This window comes from Falco punctatus, assembly GCF_963210335.1.
Source record: "Falco punctatus genome assembly, chromosome: Z".
In the NCBI taxonomy this organism is placed as follows: Eukaryota; Metazoa; Chordata; class Aves; order Falconiformes; family Falconidae; genus Falco; species Falco punctatus.
The window spans coordinates 16,296,722-16,309,269 of NC_137586.1; the positions used below are offsets into that span (position 1 = coordinate 16,296,722).

Below are 12,548 nucleotides of genomic sequence, written 5' to 3' on the forward strand. Positions count from 1 at the left end.
CTTTCCTAAGGTGTTTCTCAAAAGAGAATTTTTAATTATTTTACAATAATTAAAGCCCAAGCTGTCGGTCCCCAGGTTGCTGTAGCTCACGCCTACACTCCCCTTACCCGGCCCTGCGTGAGGAAGGTGCCCGTCATCGCACTCTCGGGCTCCAAAGCCGCTCCATTTCCCCCGGCAGCCGCGCGTGCCCCACGCCGACACCCCTCGTCCCCAACATCGCCCTCACCGCCCCCCCAGACCCACCCCGCCCCTGCCGGCACCTTACCGGAGCCCCCGCTCTCGCCCCGCACCAGCCGCGGCCGAGGCGGTGCCGGAGCGGTAACGCCTCCGCGCAGCCCCCGGCGCCCACAGCGCGGAGCCGGCGTCCCGGGGGAGCAGCTCCCGCCCCCCCGGCAGTGAGAGGCGCTGCAGTAGCCGCCACCTTCCCCTAGACGGAGCCCCGCGGCGCAGTGACAGTGACAGGCGCCGGCTGGGGCTCCCGGGCGGCCGGGCAGCCAGCCGCGCTGCCGGGGCCGCGCCGCCCTCGCCCCGCCAGACATGTTCCCCGGCGCGACGCAGAGCCCGCTCCCTGCCCCCTCCCCGCGGCGGGCGGACGGCCCAGCAGGCGCGGCGGCCATGGGGTGAGGAGGCGGCGGCGGCCGCTGAGCGGCGGGACACGGCGGGGCAGGGTGGGCGCGCAGGGGGCGGCGGGCAGCGAGGCGTGCGCGCTGCGGCGGCGGGCGGCGGTGCGCCGAGGGGCGGTGCGCTCCCCGCCGGCCCCGGCCTGACCTCCGCCCCGCCCCGCCCCGCGGGAGGGGTGCGGGCTGAGCCCGCCGCCCGCCCGCGCCTGTAGTCGCTGCCTGCTCAGAAGTTGGGGCTGGCCCCGGGCGGAGGGAGCGCGATGCCCGGCGGTGCCGCCGCCGCGGCGGCCGCTCGCTGAGGCGCTCCCATGGTGCCGGCGCCCGCCGGGGGGGCCGCGCCCGCCGCCGCCGCGCCACCGTAACTCGGGGGGAAGTTTCTGAGCGAGTCGGTGAGTATCGGGCGGCGGCTGCGCGCCTCCCCCCGCCCGCCGCGTCCCGCGTGCAGCGGGCGCGGGGCCGCTTCCTCGGGCCGGGTCCGGCTCCTGCCGGGTTCTCCTCCCCCGGCGCCCGGCTCTCGCCCGGCGGTGGCGGGGGGCTTGTGACGGGTGCCCGCGGCCCCGGTCGGTGTCGGAGCGCCCCCGAGGGCGGCGGGCGCCCGGCGTGTCCCGCTGGCGCGGGCAGCGCGGCGCCGGACCGGGCCGTGGCAGTGGGCGGCAGCTCCGGCCGCGGCGGCGGGGGGGCGGCCGGGGCGCGAAGTGTGCTGCGGCCCCGGGTGCGGGGGGGTGGCGGGGAAGGGGAGCCCGCCTTGGCGGGCTGGAGAAACCGTTCTTCAGAGAAACCTTCTCCGCAGGGGCTCGGGCTTAAAAGCAGAGCGGGGCGGTGGGGGAGCTGCCGGGGTCCCGGTCTTCCCGGCCCTGACGGACCTGGTCGGAGTTTCTCTTCGGTGTGGTTTATTCCAGTTTATACAACTCCCCCCCTCCCCTCTTTTTTTTTTTTTTTTTTTTTCTTTTTTTAAAAAACAACTTCTCATGCCATCTGTAACTGATTGCCTTTCTTGGGGTGTGTGGTCTACTCCAAGTATTGCACGGGGAAAAAAACTGAGCACAGGCAGTATTTTAAAAAACAAATCGTACAAATGCTCGGAGCGGTGGTGTGCAACACAGACGGTGGCACTGCAGAGGAGCAGTGTTTTCTCACAGCAGCGTCTTCAGTGATATTTGTTGTAAACTCTCGTGGGGCTACTTCTAGCGATCATGTGTGTGGATGTGTATTAGTTACTCATCTTTTAAGTAGCGTCTATCTCGTTCAGACTCTCATGTATTATTAACTTACTCTGTTCAGTCACAGCTTCACTTTCCTCCTCGTGTAGCAATTACAAAAGACCCACATCTGGTCATCTTTCTGTTCGTGGTTAAATTAGAAGTAGGAATGAAGTAATTAAAAAAACTATAGTCCACTGCCTGAGTTGGATTCCATTTTATAAATGCTTTAAGTAAGTGTTTACCGATAGGAAAAATGGTATTTACCTGGTAAAGTGGTGCTTAAGTCTGAAAGACTCTTAGCTATAGCTTAGACTTGGTTGTTCGAATCAGTGATGAAAATGTAAGTTGGGAATAGAATCAATACAAGGAGATTTGGGAAGATTGATTTAAATACTGGTGTTTATTTTAAAAGATACTGGTTTAAATACTGAGATTAGAGTAGATTGCAACTGAGATGTTTTGTGGTTCTGAGTGAGAAAATGTAAATATTACTGAAAGTTGCTCAGACAGCTTGCAATTTTTAAATGGGAATTTGGTATCTTTCATCTCCACAGCATCTCTGTCTCACTTTACTAGAATTGCTACTTGCTGTGTTAATTCAGGACATTAGCATGTTCTGTGGAGAACTGACAAGCAAGACAGCAGGCAGTGCTTCTCAGGAGTCATTTCTAAAACTGCCAGTAAATGGTAGTGGTACTTCTGTTAAATACGTGAAAATAGTTGCTGTAATTTATAGAGGAGTCATACATATCCCCCAAATATTTTGGAGTGAAATTCTCCAGGTATGTTTTCATCGCCACAGGCTGTCTCATAGTCTCCTAGTGTAGATGCTTTTGCACAGCACCAGTGCAGCAGCACGCAAATGTATAAAACCAGGGGCTCTATGGAAGTGTTATTTTCTGTAGCACAGTGCAGCATAGGTGTCTGTGCCACGCTGGGTGTGATCCAGAGTTGTATGGAGCTGATTCTGCATGTTTTTACTAACTGAAGTAGCATGTGCTACTGTGTGTGACCTCTTGTGCCCGTTTCCAGTAGGGAAAGCTCAAATAAATCCTTGATGGCAATTCCCCTGTTTCTGGGTTGATATCTTTTTTATGTGATCTGAAGGCTGAGAAAGTATAATATATATTGGTTGTTTTATGGTATAACTTTCAGTCACAGGATTGCTTTCCCTTAACTGTATATACATTTCTGTTAATGTGTTATAAACTAGAGATAAGGCCTTGTTTCAGTCAAGTGAAGCTTCCTTTTGCTGTAGAAATTGTTTTCTATCAAAGCCAGTGTTTATCTTGCGCTACTAATGGGAGCATTGAGCTGAATAAATATAACATTGTGTATCTTATTTGAAATACCAGATTTCTGTGGACAAAATAGAAGCTGTGAATATTTGTCATTGAGAAAGCAATGTAGGCAGAGATGCTTTGATTTTTTCTTTTTGTCTGATTTAAAAAAAAGTTTTATCAGACACAACCAACACTTGTATTCAGTCCAGTTGAAGCTCTTGTAATCTTAAGGTGGGCGTCAAATATTTTCAAAGCAATGCAAGTAAATAAAAATGATAGGAGTAACAAGAAGAGGGGATAAAGTTTGTGGGGAAAGGAAGGGCAAGGATACTACTAGTGCAATAATGAGTCTACTCAGTCCACCTGGAAGTCGCTAAATAGTTGATTAGCTAGAGGATGGGGTTCCTTTTAACTAAATCTTCCTTGTTTTTTCACCAAGTATTTATCTGATGGAAAGAGAAGTCTTTGGCCCATCAGAGCTGGGATGGTAATTCTGGAAAGCGGGCGGAGAGGCAGCAGGGCTGCCACTACAGTCGTGGCAAAGGCAAAAGGCTGATGCAATGAGATACTAGCTTGGCAGGAGCAATTTATGTCAGGACTTGAAGGAACACTTTGTACTCGAATTGTTTATCACAAGGGAAATCTTTCTTTCTTGCATATGAATCCCAATTTAAGTTCTTTGTATGGGGTGAGTGTTTACATCATTTTGATTCATGAGAGATTAACAAGCATCCTCTTACCAAAGATCGGGTTCTCAATGTATTGAGAAACAATTTTTCACAGTAAATCATAAAGGCTGTTTCCTGACAGGTTAATGTTGTCCATATCACATTTACTGCAGGTAATTAAATGGAAATATATTTAAGCATGATACTTTGTTGGCCTTTTGAAAGCAGGTATTCTATTGAAAAGAAAGTTATCACCAGAAACTTTGTGGTTTTATTAATAAGTTAATATAAACTTTGGAAACAATTTACAGTAGCAGGGTGTTTTGTGGTAGACTGAGACTTAATGTCTTGCCTAAACAAGGCAATGTTCCTTGCTGTTTGCTGAGCACTTTGGAAGTAATGTGAGGATGTAAAAGACAATTAAAATTATTTTTACTGAAGGAATAACTGCTGGAAAACACCATTGTCTAGTCTTCTGCTTCAGGCAGTAATGGTCACTGATGCATGAACTACTTGTATTAAATATGCATGTGCACAGGCACTTGGTTCAGAGGAACTTTTCAGGTGTAAGGTCCCACATCATTTGTTACCCATGTAGTTAGTAGCTGAAGGATTATAGCAGTAATTGAGTATGCAGGAGCTTAAAACTCCATTTGTCATGCTATTCACATTTACCATGCTAAGCACATTTGTTTCAAAAAAACCCACTGACTGCAATGTTGATATCCGTATCTTCTAAATCATGCTCAGTATTATAACTCTGAGTTTTTAAGATACTCCAATTTGTAGTGATACAGTCTGCAACATAGTCTTTCATTCTGCTATGCATCCAGACTAGCAGCTGCGTTTCGTGGAAGGGAGTCACTGTGTGGGATTGTGGTCATAAGGGGGGGAAGGTCATACAGGGCTGCATTGAGGATGCTGGAGATATGGTGGGAACAATGAAGTCTGCGTGGGGAATGCTGATGGCAGGATATGGAGCTCTGGTAAATTTAGCAGAAAATTTTAAGCATTAAAAGAGTAAGCACAGCACCTGTTCTTCTGGTGTGGAAGGGGTGAGGCTTTACCTGGTCTCTCTAAATGGTTACCAAAAAGGAGAAATGAGAATCACAGCAGGGTATCACAGTGCTAGACTGGCTAAGCCTACAGGTGACTACCTAGGGCGGGTGCATGGGAAACTGAACTGAGAATGGGCAGAGAGGATGCTTCACCAGCTTTGCACTCATTAAGGCGAAAGATTTCTGTCTCTGATCACTTAATAAGCTTACTGCTTGTAATCCTAGAACAAAGATGATATATGAAGACATAAATATGAATTATCAGTTGCATTTGGGTACCATTTAAACACTGGACAATAGCAGGGGTGGAGACAATTAACACTTAAAACTTTAAAAGCTCCTTAAATACTGTCATAAATCCATTACAGCCTTCAAATTCAGTTTATAAGTAGTCAGTCCAAACATGAAGTAATATTTCAGATGCGCTACAGGGTCATTTTGTGCAATACAGGTTTATCAGCACCTAATACACAATTCTGAGGGGCAGTTGGAAAGAGTTAAGTTATTAATAACAGCTGTCGTGTTGCATCATTCAAGTGCTTAAATTGTGTTTGGAGTTTGACTGCCTCAGGAGAGAGTGAGATTGGTAAAACCTGGACTTCTGGTGGGAGAGAAATCAAACCCTGACGTATCATCAGGAGCTGTTCCAGTGCTGTGCTCACTGGCTGTTGGCTTGTTTCTCCAGGCTGTTGTGGTATTGCTGTCCTGGGCTCAGTACACCAGCTTTTGCAGTGACTTTTGTTAAGGTCTGGCCAGCCGGGAATTTGGGGAGAGGTATTTTTTTAGCCTGTTCCTCTCCAGGTAAAGGCAGTGGCTGTTCGTAGCCATGAAAAATCTGCTACATCTGTAAAATGCTCATTCAAATCCTCCTGGTCTGGCTCCATATTCCAGCGGATGTCTAGGTTGTGTTGATGGTACCCTGTAGGTAGAAACTGTACCTGTGTTAGTTCTGTGAACAGATTTCTGTGTACCTGACCAGTATGCAGCAGTTTTGGATATTAATCTGTACATCGTTCATTTCTACAACTTTACTGGTATAGCCAAACAGCTCCTCCTTTGCCTCTTGGAGTCTGGGGATTGGGTAGTGGTAAGTCTGACTCTCTTGAGAGTCTGTAGGCCAGGAGAAACAGCCTGAAAGAACCAAGAAATTTTATTTCAGCTGTCTCGGTTAAATGAGCGTGCTTGGCAGTTTTTGCTTCACTTCATGAACTGCATGCCTTATTCCCAGTTGCTCTCCAATGTTCAGCTAGCAGCCTGATTTCTGCTGTGTTTCACAGTTTCTCTTTTTTTGCCTGCCGTTTTCACACACACAGGAATTTCTGACCGTGTTACCTTGAGAATGAATTGGTGCAGTGGGCTCTTCCTTATCACGTGACTGCAAATACTGTTTGCATTTGGTACCGAATGCTTACTAACTTGTGTTTGCTCAAGAACCATGTTATGGATGTACTTTGTAATTATTTTGAGCAATGCCTTGTGTACTGGTTTCATCCAAAAAAAGCTTAGACTGTTCCTGAGATTGCTAGTAGCTCTATGTGATGCTGTAAAAAGTGAGTGAAAAGAAAGCAGGATTTCATCTAGATGGTGATTCTTGTCCCTTGCTTCTCATGAGTTGAAGAGAGACTGACTGTGATCACATTTGGGATTAAGCTTTATCTGTTCTGCCTGGAGTAAGAAGGTCTGGGATGAGGATCAGGAGAAGAAAAGCAATTAGAAGCAATGAGTTGCTCTATCTTTGGTTTTAATTACTTTTTATGGCTGAGCCTAGTAAAGTGTGTCCAGGGAACACTATGGAACTTTTACTTACAAGAAACCCCCAAGGAAAACTATCGCTGTTGTAATGACTGTGACAGTTTGAATTGGGGCACAGAGCAGCCCTAAGGACAAAGTGAGATGTTAAACAGAATATGATGCAGTCAGGACTCCACAAGCCCATCTGTACAGCGTGTAAACAGCATGTGCAGATCAAACCCAGGGATCTGTGCTTACACCGGGTCTTTCTTTGGTCTTCCAGTTCGAGTCCTGGCTTTTGTAGGGTATAAGCTAGGGACCGTGCTTGCTGCAGTGAGTTGAGCCACCAGAAGGGATGATATGCAGCCTGCAGTGGGAAATCCTGTTCTTTTTTTTTTTCCTGAATTGTTTGCAGTTTGGGGCTTATCCACACACATAACCAAAGCACATGCAGCTGAAACTTTTCAGACTTGACTTGTGCTTGTTCCAGACAGTGCCAGCCTGCTGGTCCAGTACATGTGAATGAACTGTACTTGTGGCCACAACGTTACTGCAATGTCAGATCAGAGGGAGTGTTGAGACAGTCGTTTTAAGTTTTTTAGGTGTGATTTCTGACCTTTGGAGAGCAGCACTGAGCCTCCGGGTCTGCTTGTGCTGGGGGGTGCTAACAAACACTGCACAGGAGAGATGCTTGTTATGTGATACGGTCACTGCTGTCCTCCTGTATGTCGGCCAGTTCTGCCAGTGCAGGACAGTGTGTACGGCATGGAGGGATTGCAGCCCAGGATGGGGAGAAATGGCCCCTTCACCTCCCTGTGAGGAAGGCTATTTTTGTGGAACTGTGTGGTGAGCTCTGGTGTCTTCCAGAACTAAGGTGTATTTAATAAGGGTGGCCATATTTCAGAAACTTATTTCAGAAAAAGCAGTCACTGTTGTAAAACAGCTTGTGCTTTGTTTTACTGCTGGTTCTTAGCTAAGTATTTTGCTTGTATAGCTAATTTCCTTGAAATAATAGGTAGCTTTGAGAGAATTAATTTCTTTTATTGTACTGGGTCCATATACCTTTCCTTGGTGGTGTGTAATTTATCTACCACAAGGCATACATGAGTGTGTTAACTACAGTGGATACTGCTTTGGCTGAGCGCAGGGATGCTGGAGGTGGTGGTAAGAAAGGATGGCATTCACCCATTTAAGTGTGGTGGGGGGCATGCCTAACTTGCATCAGAGCAAGGAGGAGAGTAAAAATACTTGTAGGAAGGTGCTTTTTACATCATTGATTTTTCAGGCTTATGGTGTATAACTGTAAAACCTGTATCTCATGTACAAGGGAAATAAGCAACACATAGTGCCCTTGTATTGTGGATCCAGCTTATGGCACAGATGAATGCACTTATTGCCATGGTGGAAAAAGTAATGCTGTTTACTGTTGTGCCCATGCATTTATGCAGCCTGTTCTATTGCTTTTTTCCAATTATAAGAGTTAATGTATTATTAAAGTAACCAAAACTATTGTGAAAAATCATTTGCAGGTCCATTTTCCTCTTCTGTTGCATTACTGCAGGTGGAGGGCTCTCTCTGTAAGAGCCCAAGGGAGTTTTATGGATCCAGTGGGAATAAAAAGACCCCATCTGTCAAAAAGGAAGGACATAGGATTTAGGAAGAGACACTCCTCCTGACTAACTGTTCACATTAACGTTGAACAGTACAGTGGATATCTTCATACAGAAGCTTCTGTAGTCGTATGCCTGTTCTGTATGCTGAGGTATGAATTTCAGATAAAATTCATTTTTTATTTGGCTTATTATTTGAATGTCATTTCAAGCCTAACGAACCCAAGAGCCTGATTAACCTCAGGAGATATCAAGAGTAGAAGAGGGAAGAAATTTTCCACAGTAGGTGAACATGTTCTACAGGTGTTTCAGTTTGGTAAATCATGCAGAAGAGGAAAGGAAGTTTTAGGTGGGAGGAATCAAGAACGAGGGACTACATAAAGATTGTGAATAATTTCTGAAACAAAATGGAATATGTGTAATTAGAAAGATCAGGACATGAAAGCCTGGGGAACTGTTGGATGATATTGGAAAGACTAAAGTTACAGACTCTGAACTGTTTGGTTCCACTGTTTTAATGAGAAAACTGAACATTGTATGACCAGTAATCAAAAGTACATGTTTAAAACTTAAGTGTAGTGATTTGTTTAAGGATGTTTGAGGTGGCTGGACTAAAACATTGTAAAAAACCCAAAACCCTCAAGATGATTTCAAAACTCAAATGTAACTTGAATTGCACCCAGAAGTATATTTTCGTATTGATTTTTAAAAAAAAAAAAATTAACTTTTATTATGGTAAAAATTATGCCACCTGATGGCTAGAGCTGTGGTACGAGTAGAGATGGTTTTATTGGAAAGAAATAGTTAGGTCTCATTTTGCCAGAGGCTTGCATTGCTATGCTTTCCAAATAGCATAGTGGTTGCAGTGTTTTGTAGGAGCCTGTCATTGCAACAGCTTGTAAAAAACACAGGGAACAGAAAGATGGTATTTTTGCATCAGAACAACTGATGTCTTTCACCAACTCAATTTATTTGTAGTATACATGCTGTTTGTGTGTATTGTGCTTTTTGTTTTATTTACTGATGCTGAAGTGTGGGGGAAAAAAAAGTAAGATGTCAGTAAAAATGACTGGCACCATTTGTTGTTAGGGTTGAAACAAGAGAGGTGTGTCTCACTAGTTATTTATTTGTCTGGATTATTTTTAAGTGATTTTGAACGGTTCCTGACAAGGAACCTGATCTGACAAGAGCCTGTGAGTTGGTAATCCTATCTGTATGAAGCAGAAGTGTGCTCTTATGGGCAAAAGAACCATCCCTCCCACCGTTTACATTTCAGACACTGGCACTGACCAGGTATCTTGAAAATTAGCATAAAAAGTACATTCACATTCGCTGCTGTTCAGGCTGAGCAGTGCTTCAAAGCAGTGGCCTCAGCTGTGGCTTCTGGCTCTGCCGATCACACAGCTGTCGGGTCTTGGGGCTGTTTGTTTGCTCCGTTTGGGGTGGCCAGGCTCCTCTGCCCCTACAGCCACACACCAAAACTTTTGCTCAGCTGAGAGCAGGAGTCAAACAGGGGTTATTAAAGTAATTTATTTTTTTTATGTAACTTTGAACCCTTAAACGCCTTCTATTGGGGTACAAACCATTTTAGAAATGTATTAGGTTTATATTACAGTGTATGTTAACATCCTTTACGTTGTCGGGTTTTGTAGTCTCTGTAGATTGAAAATTTCTGTAACCTACTAGGGTGACATTCATTAGACATACTGGCTCTTACTCTTCCAAATAGTTACCATGACCTGGCCTGCCAGAGAAGGTGCAAACTGACGGACGGCGAGGGGAGGGAGGAATGCTCTGCATCTCTGCTGTGTCAGTGTCAGTACTGGCCTTGAGGGAGAAGGCAGCAGGTTACTTGCAGAGGCTTCTGTAGGGGGCTTTCTTATTTTCTTCTGGTTTTAAGCAGTCATATTAAACAATTGACAAAGCCAAATATCACAACCGTGATCCTTAGCTTACTGGGCATCTAGTCAAATTTCAGCACATCTTTGAGAGAACAATCCATGAGTAAGAAAAATGCATGTGGATTATTGAACTGCATGCTTCCTTTTTGTATACAGAACATGTTGAGCCTCATGTTATCACTATATTTAATAGTCCTAGCAAAGTTACTTGCTTTGCTTTATTCCAGCTCTTCTGACTGAAAGTTAGTTCTCAGTTTTCGGTAGGATTTTGAGTCGTGTGGCTTAGGGAAAGCATGGAGGGACTGACAGAGGCTTCTTGTACAGGATGAATGAGCAATCCTTATCTCTTGTCACATCACTGTGCTTTAGCAGGGTGGCAGTGGTGGGCAGTGGCAAAAGCCTGTGTTTGTGGTGTTGCTTCATATCTGTAGGTTGGTGTTTTCCAGATGTTCTAATAATTACTCCCTGCTTTAACAATGCAGATAGGTGCTCTTAAAAAATGTTATTAAAATTCCCCATCAGAAGCAGCACTGTTGTTCAAAAGCTGTGGCTTGAGCAGCACTGTTGTTCAAAAGCTGTGGCTTGTGGAGCACTTCCAGACAATGCAGACTGCAGCCAGCTTGAGGAAAGTGCTGAGCTGTGCTCGGGCCAGAGGAGACAGCAGCCAGTGCTTCAATCGCCCGTCCAGCAGCCTGTGAGCACAGCTGCCTGTGTGCTGTCCCCTGTCCCTCCCCAGCCCCTCTCTCTGGGCTGCTGAGCAGAAACTGAAGTGTCTCTGAGTTTGTGCTAATGTATGTGGACTGAGCAATTGGTTTCCTCTGACACCAGTACAGGAGAAGCAGCTGATGATAAAGCCCACGTGTTAAGTATCCCTAAGACAGCAGAGCTGCAGAAGCTGGTGGAGGTGGAAAGTCGCTAATAGAGAATAGCAGGAAGCCTGAACAAGCAATCATGTATTCATTACGGCAATTACTGGACAGAAATAGGGCATCTTCTGGGAGAAGATTAATGTTAATCTACGTTTTGTTCTGTTGGTGCAGCTCGTAGTGCAGGTGGCTGGCAATCTTCTGCAGGTGCTGTAATCGCACAAAGGATACCAGAGGACTTCAGACATTTGAAAAGCAACAACATAAAAGCACCAGAAGCCCACTGACCAGGCTAGCATTGATTCTTCATGTCACATAAGCTTTGGGGGGGATGCATTAAGGGAGTGAGACATGAAGACTAGACTAATTCTAACACTGTAGATCAAGGATGGAGGGTATGTACTTCTAAGGGAACAGCATGGACCTTTTTGCGTGTTCTACATTATAAATAGTTATTATTGGCAGCTTTGGCTTTGGGCCTTGACTTTGACCCCCTGCTGCTTTTACCGTTCATTCCTTTGTCTCTGTCTTAGCAGAGCCACTTCAGTTAGTACAGAAAAGGACTAATGCCATTTATTATGTTGTTTTGTCATTCAAACAAACAGAACCATTCATATTCCCAGACCTGTGCGTGTCTGGTGGGTGAGGGATGATGCTTTCAAAACCATCCAGGTAACTCCTTTCTGAGGAGTGACATGGCGCCTAACTGGGCTATAGGTAGGGAACTTTCTGCAGATAGTGTTACAAACTTTGGATGTACTTCATGTAGTGTTAGTATTTCTGGTTATTGTTTGGCTCAAGAATGTATCTATCAATGGACTTTAAATGCTGGCTGCTCTTCTTCCCTTATTGCCAGCAAGTCGCTGTGTAGAACAGTCATTTGGTCGTAATGAATCTTAAGCAAATGTTGAAATAGTGAAGTGCCACATGAACCATTAGAATTAATTGTCATGGAATCAAGAAGACCCACAACAGTGGTGTTTCATCTTCAGCTGTTAATACAGTTGGGCATTGAGAAGTTATGAAGGAAATTCAAAACAATCTCTCCAAGTTTTGCCAGGATTACTCGACGGAATCACTTGTTGCCATATGCTGATGGTGAATGAGAGAGAACTGCAGCCACCACTGGGGGGATTTGTTTTCTGAAATTATTCAAAGTCAGTCCAGTTGTTGCAGGGGTTTCTTAATACTCTGTGGACTGCCCTACAGTCCGAATGACAAGCAAGCAGGTAGAAATGACATTGAGGAAAGTGTTTCTCACCTGTCCTCTTAGCTCTGGAAATGCATACCGCCCCTCTTATTTAGGAATTTAACATAGCTGTGAAAAAGGGATTGTAACATAGGTTGTAGGATTGGAGTGAAAGATCTGGTCTGCGTTTCACAAGCAGTAGCTCCTGGAAGCCGTATGCAGCTTGTGGCTAGGAACAGGGCCATGTCCCTGGCCGTGACTGCACGGGAGGCTCTGCTGTGAGCTCAGGCAGACCTCAGCCAGCATGAGCCTTGAGGGGCTGCGCTCATGGCACCGGTTTCCAAACCATAGCAGAACCGTTACAGCTGTTCTGTTTGGGGCTTTGGTTTTTGTGTTGTGTTTGTGGGGTGTTTTTTTTCC

The 12,548-nt window shown here is 45.8% G+C and overlaps 1 protein-coding gene across 2 annotated transcripts in view; it reads left to right on the forward strand.

Moving 5' to 3' along the window:
- Nucleotides 1-260: 260 nt before the first annotated feature.
- Nucleotides 261-12,548, forward strand: part of GHR (growth hormone receptor) — a 125,123-nt gene continuing 112,835 nt past the window's right edge. The window contains exon 1 of one of the 2 annotated variants that reach the window (XM_080372182.1): nt 261-620. The gene's annotated coding sequence lies outside the window, so the exon portion shown is untranslated. Of the gene's footprint in view, nt 621-651; nt 1,010-12,548 lie in introns of those variants that run through there. The other variant, XM_080372181.1, reaches the window with a different exon arrangement.